Genomic DNA, 27,707 nt, shown 5'->3' on the forward strand with positions numbered 1-27,707 from the left:
CCAATTCAAATATTTGTATCCATTTTATGTTGAATTCAAATCATAGTACATTACTGGTCTAGGTAGCGAGATGTTTGGGATAATCTAAACCCTGTTTTCATACGTATAATTTTTGGCTGAATTGGGGCAAGTTTTGGTATAAGCCTCTTGCAAAACCGGAGATTCTCTCAACAAGGCTCATGGTTCTGAGAGGGAACGTGTCACCTTTGTGTGCGAAACGATATACGCTGCCTCCCTCCTGATTTTATTTTCAGAGGCAACATAGAACTATATGATTGCCCTGTTAAATTTTGGAATTATTTTAGGTTCATTTGGCCTTTTTATACATTAATTGAGTTTCTAGAGTTTTAATGTGCATAATCTAAATATGAATTGCATGCACATGCTCCGGTGCACCAAAGTGGGTTGAAAAATCACATGTGTGTCCTTGGTTGAATTTCTAGGTCCCATGGAAAAAATGAGAATGAAATTCAAACATCTGGGCGTCATGACTCGGCCGAGAACATCGAGAAACTTTGATTTTAATTTCATGTAAATGCAAAACTCGCCTGGAAATCATGAAACTTGGCATGGTGTCATGTCATGGCACTAACATGTTGTGGTAAAAAATTGGGCCGATTTGGAAGCTCGTGGTTCTAAGAGGGAACGTGCCACCTTTGAGTGTGAAGCGATATACATTACCCCCCTTGAGTTTCTTAACAAAGGCAACATAGAACTACATTAGTGCCCTATTAAATTTTGGAATTATTCCGGGTTCGTTTATCGTTTTTATACATTAATTGAGTTTCTGGTCATTTAATGTGCAAAAGTCAAATTTGAACTACAAGCACATGCTCTCGTGCACCAAAGTTGGTTGAAAAATCACATTTGTGTCCTCGGGTGAATTTCTAGGTCCCATGCAAGAAATGAGAATAAAATTAAAACATCTGGGCATCGTGGCTCGGCCGAGAACATTGAGAAACTTGGTTTTAAAATTCTTGTAAATCCAAAACACATCTGAAAATCATGAAACTTGGCATGGATGTCATGTCATGGTACTACCATGTTGTGGTAAAAAATTGGCCGAATAGGAACAGATTTTGGTATAAGCTTCTTGCAAACCGAAGCTTCTCTCAAGAAGACTCGTTGTTCTGAGAGGGAACGTGCCACCTTTGAGTGCGAAACGATATACGTTGTCCCCCTTGAGTTTATTTACAAAGGGAACATAGAACTACACGAGTGCCCTGTTAAATTTTGGAATTATTCCGGCTTTGTTTGGCCTTATTTACACATTAATTGAGTTTTTGGTCATTTAATGTGCATAATTCAAATTTGAACTACAAGCACATGCTCCCGTGCACCAAAGTTGGTTGAAAAATCACATTTGTGTCCTCGGGTGAATTTCTACTCCCTCCTTCCATCTATATAGGTCTTAATGCGTTTTTCGAGGCTAACTTTGACCAAATGTTAGAGCAATAATATAAGACATGCAACTTACACAAAGCATACCTTCAAATTTGTATGTCAAAGGAGCTTCCAATAATATAATTTTCATAGTATACATCTCATGTGCTATTAATCTTGTCAATAGTCAAAGGTTGTCTTGAAAAACACATTAGGCCCTATATAGATGGAAGGAGGGAGTAGGTCCCATGCAAAAAATGAGAATAAAATTCAAACATCTGGGCATCGTGGCTCGGTCGAGAACATTGAGAAACTTGGTTTTAAAATCATGAAACTTGGCATGGTGTCATGTCATGGTAGTACCATGCCGTGGTAAAAAAATTGGTCGAATAGGAACAAATCTTGGTATAAGCTTCTTGCAAATCGGAGCTTCTCTCAAGAAGGCTCGTGGTTCTGGGAGGGAACGTGTCACCTTTGTGTGCATAATTCAAATTTGAAATACAAGCACATGTTCCAGTGCACCAAAGTTGGTTGAAAAATCACATGTGTGTCCTCGGGTAAATTTCTAGGTTCCATGCAAGAAATGGGAATGAAATTCAAAATTCTGGGCGTCGTGGCTAGGTTGGAAACATTGAGAACCTTAGTTTTTAATTCTTGTAAATCCAAAACACGCATGAAAATAATGAAACTTGGCTTGGTGCCATGACATGGCACCAACATGCTGTGGTAAATTTGCAGTCCAATTTGCGAAGGCGCACACATTAACAATCAACAAAGTCATTTTGGAACAAGCGCTGTCACATTACAATCGGAAACACAAGTATTATTGAAACCGTGGGCGTTCTACTTACTAGTACCATTTACGTGCCGCCATGCATCCCTATTTTTTATTAGCTAGGAGGCGCTGTGCAGGGTAGCTATTTGAGTACGAGAGGCGTGCGATCAGACCCCTGCGCGTGCTTATCGGGAGAAGAGCCCTTTGACCTCCATCTGCCGTCCACCTCTCTCCCAAGGTCTCCATTAATGGCGCCCGAGCCTCTGTTTAATGGCGTGGCTATGTCTCACTCGACCAAGATTTAAGAGAGAAAAAAGAAAATCTGAAAGCACGGATCTTGATGTAAGATCCGACGGACCTATATAGCATCTACTGCGACTTATAGCAAGACTGATGAATATATAAGGACGATTAATTTTTTTTTATCAAAGAAAGGCTTGCCCCTTCCGATTTTCATTACTGAAAACCACCACAATTCACAAGAAGTTCAGCACAACTCCAGCCTAACACGAAGGACTAAAAGCTACCAGATTGAAATCGCAACATCCCAAGAGGCCAACCAAGGCCAAACATCCACGCTAGAACCCAACATTTCACAACCGATGACACAATCCACATCCTAAACTGATTATTACATCAAAAGAAACCAGGAAACTGAAGGAAGCCCAGCAGCAACTAGAAGAACAGCAATGCCAGGGTCGCCACAACAAGAGTTTTCTTCATTCCAGCCTCGCAACATTGATCTTCCACACAAAGATAAGGACGATTAATTGTCTTACATAATTAGAAAGATAATTAAAAAAGCCACATGCGGCTATGCCTGAAATACACAAGGGTAAAAGAAGAAGGAAGACAAGGATCAGGCTCGCTGATCTCTACTTTCTTGATGCGCTGCTACAGGCCGCGGAAACTAGTCTCCGCGGCGAGCGGCGATGAGCTCTTTCGTGTCCTCAAGACGCTGCTTGAGAACATGCACGGTTCCTCCACCAGCCTTTGGTGCTCGTTGCGGAGCATGTCATTCTCGTCCATAAGTTTCTTGACGATGACGCCGGTCCTCTTCAACAAGGCACTGGTCTCCTCTTGCTGGTCTGCACTTTGGACGATCTTCTCCCTCAGCAGGTCGAACTCGGCCCAGAGCCTCTCATTGCCCTCCTTTAGTTGCCGGATGATGCCGGTAGCCTGTTCAAATGAGGCTTTCATGTCGTCCTGCAACCTCGCCCAGCTGGAGATCTGATCCATCTAGCTATGGATGATCGCATGCATGCGCCTATAACAGTCATCGCCTACCCGCGAGAAATTTTCCCAGGCCGCCGCGGCGCGGCGGGACATCTCTGCTGCATTCGTGGCGCCGCGGGACATCTCTGCTGCTTCCGCCATGCGGCCAGACCAGTCTGCTGCATCGATGGCGCGGCGGGACCTCCGTGCTGCTTCAGCGGTGCGGCGGGACCTCTGTGCTGCTACTTCCGCGTGGCGGGACATGTCGGCTGCTCTCGCAGTGAGGCGGGACATATCTCGTGCTTCCGCTTCCATGCTCGCCTCTCCCTGGTGGCAATCTCTCGACCCAGAACTCACACTGGCCATGGCAGACGCAAGGGAAGGATGCTGAATGACTTGTTTGTTTTTGTGGATGAGGAGTTGAGGAGGAATGTGCAATCATCTTGGCATACTAGTATTTATAACCGAGTACTAATACGCTCCTAAGTGGGAAACCATTTAGGTTGTGATCGGTGCGAACAGGTTTGCAATTCAATATAGCGTGGTACTAATACGCTCCTAAGTGGGAAACCATTTAGGTTGTGATCAGTGTGAACAGGTTTGCAATTCAATATAGCATGGAGTAATTTGGAATGTGACGAGACGCAAGCTCAAAATTTATTGACAGTTCTAGTTTCGAAGTGCGGCACTATTCCCGGATGGAGTACTTCTTTTTCTACTCCCTCCTTTCCGGTTTTATAGGGCTTATCTCAAAATTTAATTTTTCCATTTTATAAGGTTCAATTTGGTTGTTCCCCAACACATGTTCAGATTCCAAGGTGCATTAACTCATTGCATGCAAGTATTAAGAGAAAATTGACCAACGCGTGTACTTTATGCATGCATTGCAATTAATGCATTGATAAACATAATTTTTTTGAGAAAAACAAGAGCATTAATTAGGTGCTTTTGCAAACTACAAAAAATATTCCACCACTCACCATCTTGGTTGGTGAGATTTTTGAATTAAGCCCTATAAACCGGAAAGGAGGGAGTACTGATGTGTACGTGCAATAACTGGCACCATCGTATACATATCTTACAGTTAATGGGGCGTTCGACAGGAATAGCCGCGTGGCGAGCTCTAGGCTAGTATTTTTTTCAGACGCATTAAACCTATCTCTCGGGACTTCTCGCACGCACCATCGTGCCACCCACAAAAACTTGTACTCTGAGCTTAGTAGTACGTTATACAGGAAGAGAAGAGGTGCATGCACGCACTCGTCCTCTCACACACGCGTCTATTTTTTCTCGAAAAGGGGGATGATGACCCCCGGCCTCTGCATCTAGGAGTCACACACGCATCTGTAGCTACGAATTGTAGTGTTATCAACCATACGATTGGCTATATCATGGATGTACCTATATACTAAAACATGTCTAGATACATCTATATTTTGACAAATGGAAGGCATGTATTGTGGAACGGAGGGAGTGCTTGTCATCAAAATGGATAAAAAGGGACGTATCTAGAACTAAAATACGTCTACATACATCTCCTTTTATCCATTTTGATGACAAGTAGTACTTCTTACCCAAAGGAACTTTATATCCAACAGACACAAAATATCCGTTCGACTGTTGGAAATTATTGATCTGATGTCGAAGTAATTGCTGCATCGCCACCAAAACCCACCATTTCTTAAGCTAAAGTAGACCAAGGTAATCCCTATATTAGCATATTACTAAGATAAACAGAAGGCACTGTAGAAACATTTAGGACGTGAGCTTGTCAATCTGAATGTGGAGGGACACAAGCTTAGCCCCGACCATCAACTTGGGCGGAACTGTCAAGAAGGTCAGCTCCTGCACGTCGACATCGCCGGGATCCTTGCTGCTTGTCACCTCCATATCCACCTTGATGGCGTCGGTCATGCCTTTGGGCTCCCCCGGTGGGCCGTTCGCCCACAGCTTAGGCACGTAGTGCAGCAGTGGGGACGCCCCCGCTCTGATGCAGACGACCGACACGGCAATAGGCGCACCGATGTCGAGCACGCTGCCGACCAAGAAAAACGCGCGGCGGTCCTCCTCCGTGAACAGCAAGAGTCGTGGCTCCGACAGTGGCACTTGCAGCTGGAGCACCTGGCCGTACTGGATCCTGTGCACGGGCATGGGATGCGCGGTGCTAATGTGGTGGTAGAGCGCCGGCGACAGGTGTCGGTGTCAAAACCGGCGGATCTCGGGTAGGGCGTCCCGAACTGTGCGTCTAGGCCGGATGGTAACAGGAGGCAGGGGACACGATGTTTTACCCAGGTTCAGGCACCCTTGATGGAGGTAAAACCCTACGTCCTGCTTGATTAATATTGATGATATGGGTAGTACAAGAGTAGATCTACCACGAGATCAGAGAGGCTAAACCCTAGAAGCTAGCCTATGGTACGATTGTATGTTGTGATTGTTGTCCTAGGGACTAAAACCCTTCAGTTTATATAGACATCGAAGAGGGTTAGGGTTACACAAGGTCGGTTACAAAGGAGGAGATATCCATATTTGTGTTGCCTAGCTTGCCTTCCATGCCAAGTAGAGTCCCATCCGGACACGAGACGAAATCTTCAATCTTGTATCTTCATAGTCTAACAGTCCGGCCAATGGACATAGTCCGGCAGTCCGGAGACCCCTTAATCCAGGACTCCCTCAGTAGCCCCCGAACCAGGCTTCAATGACGATGAGTCCGGCGCGCAGTATTGTCTTCGGCATTGCAAGGCGGGTTCCTCTCCAAATTCTGTGTACCTGTCAAAATAGTGTCCAATCTCTTGTGAATGTTGCACTCCTTGGCTTCCATGCCCAATAATGGCCACTTTCCACGTGTCGAGCGAATGTGAAGAGCTAGGGTGTTTTCACATTTACCCCCCTAGCTGTGTGAATGAGCCGCCTATTAAAAAGATGAGGATTCAGATCCAAATCACACCATCCTCCCTTGGCGAGCCTTCATCGGAGCGCACCTGACAGAGATCCATTCCATCATGGCCGGTCGACGCAGCTCCTCCTCTCGCTCCCCTAGCTCCAAGCCTGGAGATTGGGAGAGATGTTCCGTCCCGCACAGCAAATTAGTGATGCTTCAGACCAAGGGATTTCTTCCCCCAGCGTACATGGTCCCCGTTCGAGCCGGGCTCGCCACCTATAATGGCGGAGAGCAAGTGGAGAGCCTTCCCAATCCCTCCAAGGGAGAACGGGTATGCCTTGTCCCTTATTTGGTAAGAGGGCTCGGATTCCACTTTCATCTGTTTCTCCAGGGGCTCCTGGAGTTCTACGGCCTCCAGTTGCACAACCTTACGCCTGCCTCTATGCTGCATATCGCGGGATTCGTAGCCCTTTGCGAGTTGTTCTTGGGCTATGAGGCTCATTTCACTCTGTGGAAGAAGCTGTTCTGCCTTGTGCCCCGTTCTCAGAAGGGGTCAATATATCAAGTGGGCGGAGCCGAAGTGTGGTGTATTGCCGGGACCGGATACCTGTCCGGAACCCCAAAGAAGACGTCCGAAGACTGGCCTTCAGAATGGTTTTATATAGAAGACGTCCCCCTCCCGGATCCTATTCGGATCGGCCTTCCTGAGTTCGACAACGCCCCTTTGAAGAAGCGCCGGAGCTGGCATCCACGGAGCCCCCTGGAGAAGACGACAGGGACGTTCTATACCTGATGAGCCGGATAAGTTTTTTAGCTCGATCCGGATTGACCATGATCGAGGTCATGGCCATATGTATCATGCGGGGGGTGCAGCCGCTTCATTATAGAGGCCACCCCATGTGGGATTTCAACGGGGAGGATGATGCCACCCGCTATGGCCGTAAAGGGCCGGGATCGGTTGCTGATCTAATAAAGATCTTATCCACTTTGTACAAGGGAGAAGAGGAGGAATTCCTTCGTGTCAACCCGCAGGGTGGATTTTCTATGTACAATCCTCCGAGCTGGGTAAGTGGAGACTTTTCTCGCCCATCCATTTCATATTTCCGCAGTTAAGTACTCAGTCTAGCGATTTCTATGCAGGAACTGCACCAGGCTGTAAGGGAGATAAACAAACCCCCTTCACAACCCGAGGACCCTGGACGGGCCCTCGACACGGCCTCCCAAGAGGATCCGGACATATCTGTGGAGCTGATCGATGGGGTGTTTTACCAATCGAGCAATGATAATGCTTTGGTGGCCATTACGGCCGATTATCCTGGGCTAGTTCCAGCCTCACAGGTGACTGAGACCGAAGTCCCAACACTTCAAAAAGGGATCCGTCCTTGCGTGTTTTTGATCTCCGTATAATAGCCGTGTTTTGCAGGGGAGGTCCTCGAGGCAGAAGGCTGAGCCTGTGGCGACTGGCCAACAAGGGGCCGCGAGGCCAGGCAGGCTGAAAAGACCCGCAGTCTGGATTGAGACACCGGCACAGCGGTACGGCGCGCCGTCTTTATTGCAAGACATTATTCTCAAAGGCATATTAACGCCTGTCGGTGGGAACGACACCTATGGGATCACAAGAATCCCTACTACGGTTGCGGGGCATGGGGTCGTGAGAAGAGCGGATCAAACAGATAGCACATGGTTCGTTTATCCAGGTTCGGGCCGCGGGGATGCGTAAAACCCTACTCCTGCTTTGGTGGATTGTATATCTATGTTCTTGAGCTAGCTATGGGGCGTGAGGAGCTCCAAAAAGCCGAATCCTCCTCCTGGTTGTCTCGGGCCTCCTTTTATAGGAAAAGGGGTTGCCACAGTAGCACCAGGAGGTGGAAAGGGAGCAGTGATGCGAGGTTATCCCTCGCATTACATGACAAGGCGCATTTAATGCGTCTTGCCCAGGTGTCCTTGCTTTATAGGGGACGGGGGAGAGCCGTGTCTCGTCCGTCGCCGCTCCCTCTCGCATCGACACGCGCCCTGGCCAGCGGCGCCTGCGGTGCCATGTAGGCAGGCAGGCAGCTGAGGTGGCGCAGTGGTGGGTCTCCATAAAGATCTGCATGCCGCCACGTAGGTGCCTGCCCAGCTGGTTGGGTCAGCAGCTGCATGCGAACGGCGGTGGAGGTTTGACTGGCGTGGGCCTGATGGTGGCCCAACGGGTGTTCTTGGCAAGGGCCTTGCCGGGGCGCCTGCTGTCATCCTCGGCAAGGCTCTTGCCGGGGGCCTTGTGGTCCTCCTTGGCTGGGATCCCGCCGAGGATCATCATCTTCTGAAGGGTGTATCTGATCTTGAATGTCTTCACAAAGATCTGCATGCCACCACGGGGATGTCTCCCGAATCCTTGCCCCATGGGGGCAGTGGACTCAAGGGTGACTCACTCCGTAGGTGTGGGGCGAGCTGCCACGGCAAGGGTCTTGCCGGGTTTGCCAAAACCGCCTCCCGGCAAGGATCTTGCCGGGGGTCCGCTTCGTCCCCTTTGCTCTTTGTGGTCTTGGTCTTGACGTCGTTCTGCTTCTCCTGAGCTTCGGCCTTACCTTGGCTCACCTCCCTTGCCTTGCTCAGTGTGGTGGTGCCCATGGCTCAGACTGCCCGTGCACAGTTATAGGGGTACCAAAAGTGCACCCCTCTTTTTGTACACCGACAGGAGCCCCCGAGCCTGGGCCACACGTAAGCGCAACCGCGTCGTTGGGCTAGGCCCAAAAACGGTGCGCGGGCAGGCGGGGTGGTTGTTACCGCGGTAAGTCTCTTCGCGCGCTGCGCTTCCCATGCTTCCTGCGCGTGGCACGGCGTGGGGAGGCGTGTGTGACGTGGGCGGCATGCGTGGGGTTGCTTCCCGCGGGAATGCGTCACATCACAGTTAATGTGAAAGGAGGCGGCCCGCGTTTTTCCCCCATAAGAAGGAATAACCGTGGGCGCGCTGCTCACTTTCTCCTCTTCCCTCGTGCCTTTTCCGATCTCAGAGCCACCGTTCCCTTCCTTCCTTCCTTCCTAAGCTTTCGCTGTCGCCCGCCGCTGCTGCTTTGCCACCCCCCTTCCTCAGCCCTCTGAACTTCTTGGTCGCCATGGCTCCCAAATTCGCAAGGGCAAGGGGGTGGCTAAGGGCGCCGGGACGGTGGAGCCACCGGAGAGCGCGCTGTCGGGGGACCAGACGAAGTCCGCCTTCTTCTTCCCCTCGACGGTTGATGTTCAAGAGCTTCGGGCCTCCTTCAAGCCCCTATGGGGAGTGAAGACGGGGGGAGAGGGTTCGGGACACCCGGCGACACGCATCATTCCTGCCGCTTGCGCTGATCCTGCCTCAAATCGGTACCCCTTCTTCGTTGATTACTTTTCTTGCGGGTTATGCCCTCCTTTCTCCGATTTCTTCTATGACGTTATGCGCACCTTCGGCTTTCGCCTCTTGGATTTTACTCCGAATGCGGTGGCGTGCATGGCTTTCTTCGCGCATCTTTGCGAAGGCTTTGCCGGGGTGCAGCCCAACACGACGCTCTTCCGCCATTACTTCTTCCCTCGAATCCAGCCGGGAGGAGCCGTCTCCGGTTGCGTCACATGGATCCCAAGATCCAAGGGGGCGTACCCGGATGGTGCCATGAAGGAGAGGTAGGAGGAATGGCGTGGCCGGTGGTGCTGGATTGAAGATGAGAACCCGCCGGAATTCTGCAAGGTCCGCCGAGTGCCGCCGGTCCGCGGCAGCGATTGGAGTGATGTCGACGCCGCCGATGGGAGGCTCACCGTCTCCACCACCAGGATTCTCTGGCTCACCCAGGCCGGACTCACCCTTGAGATGATCGGGGTGGACTTCATTCACCGCCGGATCGCCCCGTTGCACAGCAAGGGGAGGCTAGCTTGGCTCTTCATGAACCCGGCTGACATTATGCGACTCCGCCCCGGCCTCGATCACAACTTCACAGTGCTGGCACATGCCCACTTCTGCAGCGGCTTTTCCAGCTTGATGTGTGTCGCGATGGCGAGGTTGAGCGAACCGGCAAGGCCGCGAGGGCTGCCGCAAAGGTTGGCAAGGCCCTCAAGGGGCCATTTTTCAAGCTGCCAGCAGGGGTGGTCCCGTTGTGCAACAATTCGCGTCGGTCCGAGATCATCGCCATGATGCCGGACTGTAATGCGCACGGCCCTGTCCCGAGCTGGAAGGAGCCAAAGGTCGAGGATGTGCAGCAATTCTTTGACACCCTGATCGAGGTGTACGTCAATGCCGACGCCGAGCGGTGGCTTATCATGGACACCACCCAGGCAGAGCTGGACTACATCGCCACTAGGGCGAGGCACAGCTTGCCATGGAGGCCGGCAGCGCCGGGGGCGTGGAGGACATGGCCGCAATGGTGGTGGAGGAAGAGGAGCTCTCCTGGTGGGCGGCGGCCTCCGGGGAGGTCAGCAGCGCCAACACTGGATCTCCGCTCGTTGAAGACACGGCCGACGAGTCGTCGGGGGAGGAGGAGGATGCGGCGGCGGGCTCGACGCCAACCAGGGGAAGAGGGCGAGTCCCGCGGCGGGCTGGCTCCGGTGAGCCGGTCCGGCCTGGCAGGGCTGCGCGGCCTCAATTGACCCGGGAGGGGTCTGGGTGCCACACGAGGGCCACGGCAGCCAAGAGGCTGACGAAGGCCGCTGAGAAGAAGAAGACAACATCCCCTTCCTCATCCGGGCGCGCACAAACCCCGCCGCCTCCTTCGCCTCCTCCGGCAGGCGTCGACTTGGATGATGATGCGGAGCTCCCTTTTGATCTCGGGCCTCTTAGTCCGGAGAGGAAAAGGAAACTGGTGGAAGAGGAGGAGACGGATGACGAGTAAGTTCTCCATTCCTTACTGTCATTTCCATTTCCTTGAATTGGGTCGCTTGTCTTGATCCATTTTTGCTTCCGTAGGGAGACAGAGATGTTGGACCAGAGGGCGAAGAGGGCGAGGACCTCGGTGAGCAGCCAGCCCCCGGCTGGGGCTTCAAAGACACCACTGGTTGTGCTGAGCTGCCCGGACAGCAGCCCCCGGCGCAGCCCCCAGTGTAAGTTCGTCACCCTCTTCTTACTCGACATGTGGTAGGTGCTCGATGCCATGACGCTGACCTTGCCGGGTTTGCAGGAGGGGAGCGGCAGCAGGAGGAGCCACAGAGGGCTACTCCCAACACACCACCCCCATCGACTACGCCGCCGCGGGGGGCGTCCCCGGCAAGGGCATCAGGCACGGAGCCCACACCCATGGAGGAAGAGGGGAACTTGGGCGCTGGTGGCTCTGCCACGGCGCCAAATGCTGGCGAAGAGGGGACTTCTGCTTCACAGCCTGGCACTGGTGAGTCGCCTGTCCTTCGTCTCTATTTTCCCTTATTCTTTTCTTGGCTTCATTGCTCCCGTTGCTGCCCAGGCCCTCCTTCAACAGGTATGGAGGACGTGGATACCGTTGTTGGGAACATTGCTGAGGAGGCCGCCAAGGATGCTGCCGAGGACACCACGGCGGGGGCCGCCAAGGCGACCGGCGAGGCTTCTGCCGGGGGCACCAGCGGTGGACCTGCCGGTGGGGCCGGCAAGGCCTCCGCCAAGGAAGAGGTGGTGGGTGACCAGCCTCCCTCCTCCTCAACCTCGGGCCCCGGCAGGTATCTGAAGATGGGCGACGATCTCTTCGTCCACCTCCCAGGGGCGTCAAGCCGGGCGCCCGCCGAAGGGGAAGTTTTCGACGGCGAGGTGCTTGCCGCCACCGGGCTCGAGGTGGTTGATGAGCGGGGGGTTGGTGACGATGGTTCCCCGGAAGAGCAGCTTTTCCGTGCCATGGGGGCCAATTTCCGGAAGCTCCAAGTGCTCTACCGTGCTCGCCTGGACAAGGTCAAGTCCAGGATGGCAACGGTGGACAACGCGGAGGTGGACTTCAAGGTGCGCGTTGCCGAGACGCAGACCTGGTTCCACCAGGCTCGCGAGGAGCAGAGGGCCTTCCAGGAGAACTTGGCCGAGCGCAATGTGGAGCTCACCATGAAGATGGCCGACATCGAGAAGGCCCAGGAAAAGGCGGCGAACTTGGCTGCCGCGGCCGAGGCCGCCCGGAACCAGCACCAAGCCACCTTGAATTCCCAGGAAGAGGACCTCACCGCGCACGAGGCGAAGCTTGCCGCAGTGCTCCGTGGCAAGGATGAGGAGCTCGAGTCCCTTGTCGCACGGCGGACTCACGAGCTGGAGCAGAGGCACAAGGAGGCACTCGATGCCTAGGCTCTGGCCATGCCGGCAAGGTAAGGGAGTTGGAGGTGGCGCAGGGCGAGCTGAAGGAGCAGGCCCTCAAGCTGTCCAACGAGAAGAGCACGCTCAATAGCGCCTTGGTGGAGGCGCAAGGAGCGGTCATCAGCAGGGCTAGGGAGCTCTCCGAAGCGCAAAACTCCGTCAGGGACCTCAAGCTGAAGCTGGAGGATCTCGAGATGATGCTGTCGGAGAGCAGGGCTCGGGAGGAGACCTTGACCAGGAGCCTGGAGGAGGAGAAGCAGCTGCGGGCGAACGAGGCCGCCTCCCACCAGGATTATTTGGCGGGCGAGAACAGGTGGATCAGCCGCCTGGAGGAGGTCGCCGGCAGGGTCACCTTGCAGTTGGCCACCATGGGGATGCCACACGTGAGGTACGCCCCTACGCGCAGCGGGACCGTCAACACCAAGTTGACCCTGTTCTTCGAGGGCGTCCTCGGAGCCTTGGCATATCTTCACTCCAACAGGGCGGCCATGCTGGCCGAGGAGGCCCGGTGACTCTACCGGAGGGTCGTGACCAAGGTCCTCACCAAGACGGCGTACTGGAATCCCGATCTTGACTTCGCGGCCGCGATGAAGAGCTTGCCGGATGTTGCTGACCTCACGGTGCTCAAGGAGCGCATCAAGCCCATCACCGACTGCATCGACGAAATCAAGAGGGTGGAAGGCCAGCGCCGGGATTAGGCATCCTGTTCTTCTTCGTCGCTGCGGGTTCCCGACCAAGACAAATTTTATCTTTAGTTAGAACCGCAGCTATGATGTGATGTAATATAACTTTGAAGTACTCTTAATTTTCATGCATGTTATTTCCCCGTTCGATTCCTCTTTGTATGCGTGCCCTACGTCGATCGGGAAGGCTTGCCGGCGCGGAAGCCCCTAGCGGCGTTTTGGGGACGGATCCCTATGGCCAGCCGGGTACGCGTGCCGCCTGACGAGCCACCTTTCCGTTCTGAACGCGGCCTCTCGAACTGTCGAGCTTGACTCGAGTCAGAATCGGGGGCGTTGCAGATCGCGGAAGGCTACTCTTCCATTCTCGACGCAGCCGCTTGAGCTGTTGAGCGGACTCGAAACAGGGCAAGGGCGTTGCCGATCGTGGTAGAGCCCCCTGGCGTGCAGGTTTCTCATACAAAGCAAATATCTCCGGGGGGAATAACCTCAAATAAGAAGGGTAGAACAAATAAGGGTTCAGTGCAACTTAGATTCTGTTTGCGATCGCTCGAGCGTCGATCTTCTGGCCTCCTTTCTTCTTCAAGGGTCACGAAGATGAAGGAGTGCCGGGCTAACTGCTAGAGCCGATTCTCACAATTGCGCCCCCTACCTGGCGCGCCAAAGATGTCGGTGCGAACGACACCTATGGGGTCACAAGAATCCCTAGTACGGTTGCGGGGCGCGGGGTCGTGAGAAGAGCGGATCAAACAGATAGCACACGGTTCGTTTATCCAGGTTCGGGCCGCGGGGATGCATAAAACCCTACTCCTGCTTTGGTGGATTGTATATCTATGTTCTTGAGCTAGCTATGGGGCGTGAGGAGCTCCAAAAAGCCGAATCCTCCTCCTGGTTGTCTTGGGCCTCCTTTTATAGGAAAAGGGGTTGCCACAGTAGCACCAGGAGGTGGAAAGGGAGCAGTGATGCGAGGTTATCCCTCGCATTACATGACAAGGCACATTTAATGTGTCTTGCCCAGGTGTCCTTGCTTTATCGGGGACAGGGGAGAGCCCTGTCTCGTCCGTCGCCGCTCCCTCTTGCGTCGACACACGCCCTGGCCAGCGGCGCCTGCGGTGCCATGTAGGCAGGCAGGCAGCTGAGGTGGCGCAGTGGTGGGTCTCCACGAAGATCTGCATGCCGCCACGCGGGTGCCTGCCCAGCTGGTTGGCTCGGCAGCTGCATGCGAACGGCGGTGGAGGTTTGACTGGCGTGGGCCTGATGGTGGCCCAACGGGTGTTCTTGGCAAGGGCCTTGCCGGGGCCCCGGCAAGGGTCTTGCCGTGGCGCCTGCTGTCATCCCCGGCAAGGCTCTTGTCGGGGGCCTTGTGGTCCTCCTTGGCTGGGATCCCGCCAAGGGTCATCATCTTCTGAAGGGTGTATCTGATCTTGAATGTCTTCACAAAGATCTGCATGCCACCACGGGGATGTCTCCCGAATCCTTTCCCCATGGGGGAAGTGGACTCAAGGGTGACTCACTCCGTAGGTGTGGGGCGAGCTGCCATGTTAAGGGTCTTGCCGGGTTTGCCAAAACCGCCTCCCGACAAGGATCTTGCCGGGGGTCCGCTTCGTCCCCTTTGCTCTTTGTGGTCTTGGTCTTGGCGTCGTTCTGCTTCTCCTGAGCTTCGGCCTTACCTTGGCTCACGTCCCTTGCCTTGCTCAGTGTGGTGGTGCCCGTGGCTCAGACTGCCCGTGCACAGTTATAGGGGTACCAAAAGTGCACCCCTCTTTTTGTACACCGACAACGCCCATGCCTTCTTTTCAGGAAAAAGAGCGCTCGCCGGACTATACCCGGAGAGGCTACCAATCGCGCCTCCACAAGCCAGGCTCCAAGGCCGGATTCGGAGGCGGGAACGAATACGAGGCGTGCGCCGGGGCTCCTCCGACAGAGGATGCGGAGAAACTGTCTGCCACCCATTCCGAGGTGGAAAGTGCCATGAACCACAGGCGTCGCCGGACTGTTCTTCGTGACGCTTGTTTCTCCCAAGAGGCATTGGATGCCTTCAACTCGGGAGACGCGCACCTCCGTGCCGCTCAAAATGGTCTAGCCAGAGCCACGGGGCAGTATGTAAAAGACATACGGGTGAGAAAATTTGGTGATTATATATATATTAGTAGCCCCTGAGACTTGAAACAGTTAGGATAACTGATTTAAGGATCACTTGTTATGCAGGTTCTTACAGAAAAGAATACTCAACTATCCCAGGAGCTGGAAGAGTGCAAAGCCCAACTTCAGGCCGCACTGGCCGCAACAGGGGAGCCCAAAGAGACCCCCTCTGGTAACATATCCTTCAAATGATAAGTATCATATAGAATGCGGCGTGCATGCAGATCTGACGATAAAATTGCAGATGACACTGGAGTAAATCCGGATAAGCAACAGCTCCAACGCGAGCTGAAGGCCGGTGTGAACGTGCTTACGAGGGTGAGGCAGGAGAAAAATGATCTCCTAGATGCCAACACCAATCTGGGCGTGGAACTACAAGATGTTCGTGCCCAACTGTCTGACTGTGTTAAAGAAAATCGGTGGCTTCGACACGGCATATTTGGTAAGTGCTTGAACGAACTTTGAAAAAGAGTTCGGCGAGGAAGCTGGCTGATAGAGTTATGTCTGTAGGTATGCTAACAGGTCGTCCTGCCGAGGAAATGCCCGGTTCAACGGGTGACCTTCTTCCCGAGCTCTCACAGCTGCACGAACGAGTTTGGCAGGTGATGCAAGGCGTCGCCCATGCCTTGTGGCCATCCGTCTCCATACCCGAAGGCCTTGGAGAGCTTGCAGAAAAGCTAAAGGGAGCGCGGCGACGCTTCTGATTATGGAAGATATCGGCCTGCCGTCATGGCGCCAGGGAAGCCTGGGCAATGGTGAAGACACGGTACACGAAGGCTGACCCGAACCACATGGCCGAAGTCGGACCTGTGGGGCCCAATGGGAAGGAGATCCCTGTGAGCTTAGTGTATGGTCAAGTAGAATTGGCCGGAAAGTATTCCAAACAGGAGTGTAGACTAGACAACCTTTTGGATGGTATTGAAGAGGAATTCAACCAGTCAAATTAACTATGTAATTTTAAAGTGACATGTATAATGCCTTCAAGCCGGATTGTAGATCGTTTGTCGTGGTGGACCTTTTCGCTTCGACCTCGGGACCCGATGGTCCGGAGTGTATCCGAATACCCTCTCGGTTAGGTAAGAACCGGGGCATGCGTGGAGACCAGGCGTAGGGGTCATTAGTGCTTTATCAGACAAGTGCCCAACTAGTTATGTTATATTACATGGGTAGTAAGAAACATCTTCCAGGGAGAATAGTTCCGTTAAGGGTTCCTTTCCCTAGGTAAGCATGCCCTAAAGTGCATGTCCGGACTACGACAAGAGGCGCAGAAAAAGCATCTGGGGGCAGATATGGATAATAAATAAAAGTCATCTTTTGTTCACCGACCAAATATTCCCTTAAGAACGCTAGCTTTCGGCTTCACCCAGTCTGAGGTACACGTCCGGCTGACCCGGCGGTAACAATCACAGAGGTGCTCCCCTTATGCCCTAGCCGAATTAACGGGAACGTAGGGCATAAATACAAGAGCCAGGCAACCCAGCTTGGCCAAAACTTAAGTCATATCGATGCATATAATGGTGAAAAAAGGTACATGCGGAAGTATAACACATGTGTTGGGCGTGGGGCCTAGGTAAATAATTTAAGCTTCTGTGAAAGAAGCCCCCAGGTATGAAGAGTGTGGCTAGCGCATCTGTAATGTATGAGTCAGGCACAAGGTGACCCTTGAAGGCCTAGAGAAATAAAAGAAAGAAAGGAAAACAAGACAGATGATGCATATGCAGAAAATGGACAAATGGAGGGGACTAACATAGAGTCCGGTGCTAGGCGTAGAATCTTCGAAGCTTGGCTGCGTTCCATGGGTTTGGCTCGAGTCGACTAGTCGATGCATCCCGCAGTCGATACGCTCCACCGGTCAGAACTTGGTCGATAATGAAGGGACCTTTCCATTTGGGCTCGAGCTTGTTCTTTTTCTTATCCGACAGTCGTAGAACTAGTTCACCAACATTATAAGTTTTGGCCCGTACTTCTCTGCTTTGGTATCTGCGAGCCTGTTGCTGGTAAAATGCGGAACGGGCTTTGGCTACGTCGCGCTCTTCCTCCAAGGTGTCCAGACTGTCCTGCCGATCGAACTCGGCTTCTCTTTCTTCGTACATGCGCACTTGAGGTGAGTCATGAATTATGTCACAGGGCAGGACTGCCTCTGCGCCGTACACCATAAAAAACTGTGTATATCAGGTACTACAATTCGGCGTGGTCCGTAGCCCCCAGAGTACGGAGTCGAGCTCCTCTACCCAGTGCATGTCAGACTCCGTTAAGGAGCGCACTAATCTGGGTTTAATGCCGCTCATTATAAGACCATTTGCTCGTTCGACTTGACCGTTGGTTTGTGGATGATAGACTAAAGCATAATCGAGCTTGATGCCCATTTTGCTGCACCAGAGTTTTACCTCGTCGGCCGTGAAGTTTGTGCCGTTATCAGTGATGATGCTATGGGGGACGCTGTAACGGTGTACAACACCGGATATGAAATCTATCACCGGTCCGGATTCGGCTGTTTTAACCGGTTTAGCCTCTATCCATTTGGTGAATTTATCCACCATGACCAATAAGTATTTTTTCTTGTGGGTTCCCCCTTTAAGGGGTCCAACCATGTCAAGCCCCCAGACAGCGAAGGGCCATGTAATGGGGATTATTTGGAGGGCAGTGGGTGGCATGTGGCTTTGATTTGCAAAGAGCTGGCAACCGGCGCAACGTTGGACCAAGTCATGTGCATCTGCCCGGGCCGTTGGCCAATAGAATCCTGTACGGAAGGCCTTGCTTACAAGAGCTCGGGCTACGGCGTGATGACCGCCGAGTCCGGAGTGAATTTCTGCCAAAAGGTTCCGCCCTTCCTCTTCGGAGATGCACCTTTGAAGGACTCCGGTAGCGCTTTTTTGTACAATTCTCCCTCATGGACCCTGTAGGCCTTGGATCACCACACTATGCAGCGTGCCTCATTTTGGTCCTCCGGAAGTTCCTGTCTAGTTAGGTAGGCCAGGAATTGTTCTGTCCACGGGGCAATAATGGCCATTATTTCGTGGGCTGAATGTGTTATGTCGGTGGCGGAGCCTCCGATTGTGTCAAAGAGTTCGGTATCGGGTATTTTGGCCGGGTCCGGACTGTTGTTACCGGTGTCCCCTTCCCATGCTATGGATGGCTTGAAGAGACTTTCCAGAAATATGTTGGGAGGGACCGCGTCGCGTTTTGCGCCAATGCGGGCGAGGATATCCCGCCGCCTGATTGTTTTCCCGAGCCACATGGTGAAATTCAAGCCCCTCGAACCGAGCTAACATTTTTAAGACAGCATTGCGATAAGCTGCCATTTTCGGACCCTTGGCATCAAAGTCCCCATTTATTTGGGATATCGCGAGGTTCGAATCCCCACGCACCTCTAGGCGTTGAATGCCCATGGATACTGCCATCCGAAGACCATGTAGAAGGGCCTCATATTCGGTTGCGTTGTTGGAGTCCGTATACATTATCTGTAGTACGTATTGAACGGTATCTCCTATTGGGGACGTCAAAACGATGCTAGCCCCTAGACCAGCCAACATTTTGGAGCCGTCGAAGTGCATGATCCAGTTTGAATATGTGCCGTACTCTTTAGGGAGTTGGGCTTCCGTCCACTCAGCGACGAAGTCAGCCAAAACTTGCGACTTAATAGCTCGTTGTGGCTTGTAAGTTATGTCAAACGGGAGGAGCTCAATGGCCCATTTGGCAATCCGGCCCATCGCGTCGCGGTTGTTTATAATATCGTTAAGTGGTACTTCCGAGGCTACCGTTATCGAACACTCTTGAAAGTAGTGTCACAGCTTCCGGGATGCCATAAATACCGCGTACGCTATCTTTTGATAATGCGGGTACCGTGATTTGCATGGAGTAAGGACAGTGGACACATAGTAAACCGGCTTTTGAAGGGGTAATTTGTGTCCGTCCACTTCTTGCTCGACGACGAGCACTGCGCTTACTACTTGATGAGTTGCCGCAATGTATAATAGCATTGGTTCGCCAATGTTTGGCGCGGCCAGGACTAGGTTTGTTGCCAATATGGCTTTTATTTCGTTGAGTCCGGCCGTGGCGGCATCCGTCCACTCAAAGTGTTCGGTGCGCCGGAGGAGGCGATAAAGGGGTAATGCCTTTTCTCCCAAGCGGGAGATAAAGCAGCTTAGAGCCGCCACGCATCCAGTCAATTTTTGTATTTGTTTGAGGTCTATTGGGGTAGCCAACTGTGACAACGCTCGGATTTCGGCCGGATTAGCTTCAATACCTCTACTGGAGACAATGAATCCCAGGAGCTTTCCGGCTGGTACATCGAAAACGCATTTTTTCGGATTGAGCTTGATGTCATATGTTCGGAGGTTGTCGAATGTGAGCCTCAAGTCGTCTACTAGAGTTTCAACATGCTTGGTTTTAACGACCACATCATCTACATATGCCTCCACTGTTTTGCCGATCTGGTTTGCCAGACATGTCTGAATCATGCGCTGATATGTTGCGCTGGCGTTTTTGAGCCCGAAGGGCATTGTGTTGAAGCAGAATGGGCCGTATGGTGTGATGAATGCCATTGCGGCTTGGTCTGGCTCTGCCATTTTAATTTGATGGTAGCCGGAGTATGCGTCGAGGAAACACAATGAATCGTGTCCTGCGGTAGCATCGATGATTTGATCGATGCGGGGGAGGGGGAAAGGATCCTTTGGGCAGGCCTTGTTAAGGTCCTTAAAATCGACGCACAAGCGCCAGGATTTGTCCTTCTTTGGTACCATCACCAGGTTTGCTAGCCAGTCCGGATGTTTTATGTCTCTGATGAATCCGGCCTCCAATAGCTTGGCTAGATCCTCTCCCATGGCTTGTCTCTTAGGTTCGGAGAAACGTCGAAGAGCCTTCTTGACTGGCTTGAATCCTTTGAGGATATTTAGGCTATGCTCAGCCAGCCTGCGTGGGATTCCTGGCATGTCTGAAGGGTGCCAGTCAAAAATGTCCCAGTTCTCGCGTAGGAACTCTCGCAGTGCGGCGTCGACATCAGGGTTTAATTGTGCCCCGATGGAAGCTGTTTTTGTAGGGTCCGATGGATGGACTTGGAATTTGACTATTTCGTCCGCCGGCTTAAAGGAGGTGGACTTGGATCTTTTATCGAGTATCATGTCATCCCTGTTCACCATGGAGCGCAGCACAGTTAGTTCCTCGGCCGCTAGGGCTTCGGATAGTGCCTCAAGGGCCAGTGCAGCTGTCTTATTTTCGGCGCGGAGTGCTATGTCCGGATCACGAGCAAGAGTGATGATTCCGTTGGGCCCGGGCATTTTGAGCTTCATGTACCCGTAATGGGGTATGGCTTGGAAGATTGTAAACGCCTCCCGCCCTAATAGAGCGTGGTTTCCGCTGCTGAACAGGGCCACTTGGAATGTAATTTCTTCGGACCTGTAATTATCCGACGTGCCGAATAGCACGTCTAGTGTGATTTTCCCAGCACAGCGTGCTTCCCGACTAGGGATGATTCCTCTAAAGGTTGTGCTAATTTGCTCAATGCGGCTCCAGTCTATTTCCATCTTTAGAAGAGTTTCCTCATAGATGAGGTTTAATCCGCCGCCGCCGTCCATGAGTACCTTGGTGAGTTGAAAGCCGTCCACGATTGGACTGAGGACCAGTGCGGCTCGTGCTCGGGCTATTCGGAATTTGGGTTCGTCACTGGCACTGAAGGTAATAGCCATGTCACTCCAAGGATTTATTTCTGCTATGTGGCAGATTTCGGCCATGTCGCAGAGTGTTCGCTTGCGTCTATTATTTGACGCGAAGGTCTCAAAGACCGTTAACACCGTATTGTTGTCCACGGGATGGTGCTCTGTAGTATTTGGGAGGAGTAGATCCTCACCACTTTTGGCCACCTGTCGGAGTATCCAACATGCTCTATGGCTGTGCGTTGGTATTGCATCCGCTGTACTATGAATTTTGCAGGGTCCGTTGAGCCATCCCTCCAGTATGGTTCCTTGACCCGTAGAGGGCTTTTGCTTTTTGGTAGTTAACCCAGGTGTATTGTGATAATGCACCCTTTTATTTCGGACTGGGTTTGTATTCAGGGCCGGATTATCCCAAAATTTTATTTCGGTTTTCCAGGCACTTTCCATCGCACAGTACTTTCTTACTATGGACACCAAGTCAGCAAAGCGTGTAATTTCACGGCGACTTATGGCATTGAGGATTCCCTTGTCCATGCAATTATTGCAGAAGAATGAAATTGCGTCTTCCTCGCGGCAGTCCTTTATCCTGTTCATGACCAGGAGGAATCTGGCCCAGTAATGGTGTACTGTTTCTTCGGGCTCTTGCCTAATTTGGGATAGATCGCGTATGTTTGGGTGGGTGGGTGGAATTGAATCCGAATCCTCACCTAATCTGAGACTCAGGGGCCAAGGAGTTTCCGAACTCGGAAGTTTGGATTCTTGTATGTTTTCCGATAAATCTAGCCCGCTGCCTGATTCTAGGTTCAGGCCTTGAGTGACGTCCTCCCCTCCGCGGGTATCCGACTTAGAGGGATCGGGAATCCGGACATAGCTAGTCCTTAAGATAGATGAAGGGTTGCTGCATTGTTCCTCCACCACTGCAACGTGATGGGTGACCTGGGGAGAGTTGATCTCTCTCAGATCGGGTTTAGGCCCAATCTGATCGTAGTCTGTAGCGACTTCCAGGGCGGCGATGCAATCCAAGAGCTCGTTCAGGGAAGAGAGCTCCATTGGATCTAACTTCTCGGCGAGTTCCGAGTTGACGTGAATATTGCTTTTGATGACCCGAGAAGTCATCGTCGGCGCAGCGGCCGAACAGGCGGTCATAAAAAAACCACCTAGCCAGAGAGTTTGGCCGATAGCCAAAGCTCCCTCAGTAACAGTGCCGTCTTTAAAGACGGGTTGAGACATCCTTCCTAGTGGCGACAACACAGCGGAACTCTCAATGAAAGCACCAATGTCAGTGTCAAAACCGGCGGATCTCGGGTAGGGGGTCCCGAACTGTGCGTCTAGGCCGGATGGTAACAGGAGGCAGGGGACACGATGTTTTACCCAGGTTCGGGCCCCCTTGATGGAGGTAAAACCCTACGTCCTGCTTGATTAATATTGATGATATGGGTAGTACAAGAGTAGATCTACCACGAGATTAGAGAGGCTAAACCCTAGAAGCTAGCCTATGGTATGATTGTATGTTGTGATTGTTGTCCTACGGACTAAAACCCTTCAGTTTATATAGACACCGGAGAGGGTTAGGGTTACACAAGGTCGGTTACAAAGGAGGAGATATCCATATTCGTATTGCCTAGCTTGCCTTCCACGCCAAGTAGAGTCCCATCCGGACACGAGACGAAATCTTCAATCTTGTATCTTCATAGTCTAATAGTCCGGCCAATGGACATAGTCCGGCAGTCTGGAGACCCCCTAATCCAGGACTCCCTCAGCGGGCCTTCATAGCCGCAGATGGGCACGGGGCATTTGCAGGGCACGAGTGGACACACGCTCTGGTGATCAGCGAGCTTGTGGTAAGTGACGTAGAGCCCACAGCCTTCGTGCGGGCACTCCACCCTCACCGACGAAAGGACGGAGTCCACCGCCGTGTTCCGCATGTCGAAGCCACCGCCGCGCTCGCACTTCTGGCACTGCCGCTGGTTCTCGGGGCGCTCGATGCGGCAGTCCGCTCAGGCCAGGTGTCCTCCCTTGCACTGCAGAAATCAATCGAACATCACATCAATCAAGAAACCTGCACCTTGCTCAATCAACCGAATGGACGAGGTGTATTCGAACATCATACACTGGAGGCGTCAAGGGGCGGAGGCACAAGGGGTAGTGGAGCACGGTGAGGTCCATCGAGACCTTAGAGAGCTCCATCGCCGGGTCCTGTTCGGTCTGCATGATCTTGCCCTCCTCGTGCACAACCATCTCTCGACTTGGGCCGGGGTATTATAAAGTTTTACCATCACATATTTTATACTACTTCAAGGTGCATCAAATCAACACATGCAAGTATCAAAAGGAGAGTCACAACATGCATGCATGCTTGTAATTAATGCATCGGTAAATGCAAATTATTGAAGTATATCGAGTGCAATGCTTTGATGTGTTGCGTCAACTCGTACATCAACGAGAAGTTTGATTATCCTCTCCCTCGCGGACTTAACTGCACCTGCCTTTGGCTGTATGACAGGTTGGCCACACACCTGCTGGGCCCACCTATCATACACGCAAAGGCGGGAGCGTCCCTCCCTCGCCCATGAGTGTGGTGGCTGGCAAGACTAGGAGAAGCTTTCGCTACACGCTCTCCCTCCCGCATGCGGTGGACATGCGGCAGTTCAATCGGTGTCAGATGGCCAGAAGCGTACTGTAGTACTCCTCCAGTGCAGTAGTACTCCATCACTGTTCGACTTCCTGAAGAGGCGAAGAGCCAAGCGCAGCCCGGACGCTCGTGTGGTAGTTTCATGTGTAGAGTAGTCTAGGATAGTGTGTATCATGCATGTAAGCTTAAAATCGTTGGGGTCGGCTCCATGCTATGTGGCCGTCTCGAAGTTTTTTAAATTTTTTTAAAATAGTATTCTGGCCCTACCTGACACCCTGGTGATTGTAGTTTGCACGCTCATCTGGTCAAGACATGAATATATATTTTAATTTGTTTTTTTCGAAAAGGGGGGACTCCCCGGCCTCTGCATCAAAATGATGCATACGGCCAAATATATTTTAATTTGTGGTGGGTAAATGGTAGAGGTTGCAGCAAATATATTGTACACTATGGGTCTTTCAGCCAAGTTTAGAGGCAAGCATGTGGGGCCAGTGCTATGATGTGTCGCGTCAACTCGTACAACGATGAGAAGCTTGATTTACTACACGCCTTCTCCCTCACACATGCGCGCGGTTGCTCGCAAACAAGGACAGGCTTTTGCTTAGTAGTACTTCTACAACAAGCTATCCGTCCCGCTCGCGGTGGACGGACATGCAGTAGTGGATTCAACACTGTAGAAGCAGTAGTAGTAACATCATTGTTCGTCTTCTCGAAGAGGCGAAGAGCCAAGCGCAAACCGAACATTGCAGTTGCGAACATTGGAGCACGCATATAGCCAGGCTCTTGCATGAGACAAAATTGCTATGTGAGCCCACTATTGTACTAGTACGTACAACTACTTTCTAGTATAGCCCTGTAAACCAGAAAGGAGTATTTGCCCTTCTAGAGATTTCAACAAGTGACTAGACTACACCGAGATAGAGTACATATGGAGCAAAATGAGTGAATCTGCACCGTAAATAAATACATACTAGTTCTATCGTCTTCCTCTCCGAGGTGCACAATATTGATTATACTGACTAGTCTCTTTTTGACATGCATTTACGTTTTTTACACAGTACAGACGCAAGCGCTCATATACACACGCATACACTCACCCCTATGAACGCACACACACACGTCACTATCATCTTGAAATTTACGAAGTCACCATAGGCACCTCATCGTCGACGGGTCCATAGGTGCTTGAATGCCAAGGAGGGAGAGGGTAGCGATTCCCGAGACGTTGAACGGTCAATGATGCATCCTCAATTACATGCAGAGGGAATTAATTGGAGAAGCAGAATAGAGCCAGCACGATGTGAATGCAACAGAGTTTGGACTCTCATATAATAAAGATGCCCCGCCACTCCAATCCATCTACTCCCAAGTCTCTGCGCAACACTGCTCACTCCAATCCAAGACCAAGTGACCAGAAGCCACACACACCTATGGAGGCGATGGACGCGAGCGGCAGTCGGCTGTGCCAAATCATCCAAGGCGCCGGCCTACGGCCCCACACCGCACAGCGTTTCCAGACGGCGCTGGCGACCATAGGCATCGTAGCCCTCGCCGACACCGGCTTCGCCTCTCGCATGGACGACATGATAGTCAACTCCATCCGCAAGTTCACCGCCGTCAAGAAGCGCGCGGACAACCTTGTCGTACTGCTCCAGCCCGCGTGCCCAGGCTCCTCATTGCCTGCCACCCTCATCGGCCTCCATGGTGACGAACTCTTTCAAGCCCTGGTGGCCCTGCAAGTGCCGGAGGTCGCGACGAAGAATGTGCACCTCGAGGCCGCGCTCGCCGCGCAGCGCCTCGCCATGCAAGAAACCGTCGACCTGCACATCCACGTCTACTAGGAAATCGTCTACATAGGCCACTACGAGGCAAGCGAGGACAGAAAGACGTTGGCCTTCTTCCAGCGGCTGGAATCTTTGGACGCCATTGTTCAGAAGCACGTCGACCTGGCCACGAAACCCGCTGCTACTTAGGCGCCGTTCGGTGGGCCGGCGCCCTAAGTCGAGGAGGTGGACGTCGTCGATGGATGCATCTCTTCTTCTTGCCTCCTGTAACCAGCACTGCATCGCCTCGTGGCCTTAATGTTTTATTAGTATAGTACTCCCTCCGTTCCCAAATATAAGTCTTTCTAAAGATTCCAGCAAGTGACTACTGCATACTGAGCAAAATGAGTGAATCTACACTCTAAACTATGTCTACATACATCTGTATGCTGTATTCCATTTGAAATAGTATCTAAAAAGGCTTATATTTATGAACGGAGGGAGTATATGGCATTTTTACTCCAGTCGTAACATTTTCACTGTGAGGTGGGGCCGCAGTTGAGCAAACCCACCCCGCCCACCGGGCGTCGGCCGAGTTTAGAATTAGAAGAGAGAATCGAGGGAGGAGAGCTAGCTGTAGCACGGATGCTGTTGTTAGATGGGACTCGTGTTTATAGAATAGGAGTACTGAGCACTCGTGCCTCTTTTTTTGAGGGAAAAATTAGTCGTATGTCTAGTACCACTAGTTGGGTGCGTGCGACCTATAGCTTTCATCACTTTAGGTCTCCTTTTCGAACCGCGGCTACGCTTCACAGTACATATTATTTCACGCATTTATCCTCCTATATGTACTCCTAGGCTATTGCCACGTTCTCCCATTCGCCGACATGTGGGACATAGAGCATCTGGGTCGTAGTGCAGGCTTGAAGCATATGCCGGGGTACTTTACATTTTAGACCTCACGAATTACATGCAAACCTCCTGCAGAAGAATAAATAAATGAATGAATTACTACATGAAACCGGATTATTTTTGTGGAAACCGGAGCACGTTCATTAAATTTTGGACATAACATGTTTATAAAAAATGACCGGACCGAAACCAGTCTAAGGGCCTCTTTGATTTTTCCCGCAAAAAAGGGCCTCTTTGATTCGCAGGATACTGAAAACACAGGAATGGGGAAAGTATGATGGCGATGAACCGAGACAAGGAGAACTCTAACTCAGTTAGAGGTTAGAGTTAGATTCTAACCCTGAACTAACTCTAAACCAAAGAGGTGTATGGATGGCAGGGTTAGATTGACAATAAATGCTCTATCTCAATCATTTGACTACTTTGGACCCTATTTCCTGCCGGATTTGGAGGGTGCTTGGATACGTTTTAGTTCCATGACTAAAAGTAGTGGGACTAAAACTTGCTAGCCTCACCCATGCTTGGATCCAAATACTAAAGAGACTAAAATCAAGTTAATGAGCATTTATTATCCTCCAAACCCTCCAATCCGGAACTCGCCTGCGTCAAAGGAGAGGTGTTAAATGAGGAGAGAGAGGACTAATCCACATTTTAGTAGGGGTACCCCTGACTAAATTTTTTTAGTCTCAAGACTAGTTTTAGCCCCTCTTTAGTGAGGGGTGCTTGGAACTTTAGCCTCTTAAAGAGACTATTTTTAGTCAGACTAAAATAAGTCCCTTGGATCCAAGCACCCTCTTGGTGTGGCCGGCTCTTCTGTGGCCTCCTCCCGCTCACAATTGACATAAATGAACCATCTATACAAATCAAGCATGCAAAACATGATAATTTTTACTTTGTCCATACAAATGAGATATCCCACTTAAACATACAAGTCGTCAATCAAGCTTCACAAAATAAAAAAACACTTCATGAAACAAAGAATGAGCTAACTCATCACGGAAGTCATTCATGATAGGGAGGGAGCCCGGAGCCCCTCACGCACTGAGGGAGGAGCTCGCCATCGTTGCTCCGGAGGAAGGCTCTGTGGAGCCCAAGCCTCGGGAACCCCTCCGACGCTGGCCCTTGCGAGTTGAGGTCGACACCGACATGGGTAGCAGGGCCGCTTGGCGTCGACTGGGAACTTAATCTTTGGGCCTCTAGAAATAATGCAAGCCTGTAACTAAAATACCTAGAAAGGTGAACTGAATCTTTGGGCCTCTAGAAATAATGCAAGCCTGAAACTGAAATACCTAGAAAGGTGAACTGAATCTTTGGGCCTCTAGAAATAATGCAAGCCTGAAAGTGAAATACCTAGAAAGGTGAACTGAATCTTTGGGCCTCTAGAAATAATGCAAGCCTGAAACTGAAATACCTAGAAAGGTGAACTGAATCTTTGGAC

General features: G+C 51.6%; 1 pseudogene; it reads right to left on the reverse strand.

Moving 5' to 3' along the window:
- Positions 1–5,128: 5,128 nt before the first annotated feature.
- Positions 5,129–23,200, reverse strand: LOC147959609 (putative E3 ubiquitin-protein ligase SINA-like 6; annotated as a pseudogene).
- Positions 23,201–27,707: the final 4,507 nt, after the last annotated feature.

The sequence above is a fragment of the Triticum urartu genome, chromosome 7A, assembly GCF_056163025.1.
Source record: "Triticum urartu cultivar PI428250 chromosome 7A, HENAU_Tu73, whole genome shotgun sequence".
Lineage (NCBI taxonomy): Eukaryota > Viridiplantae > Streptophyta > Magnoliopsida > Poales > Poaceae > Triticum > Triticum urartu.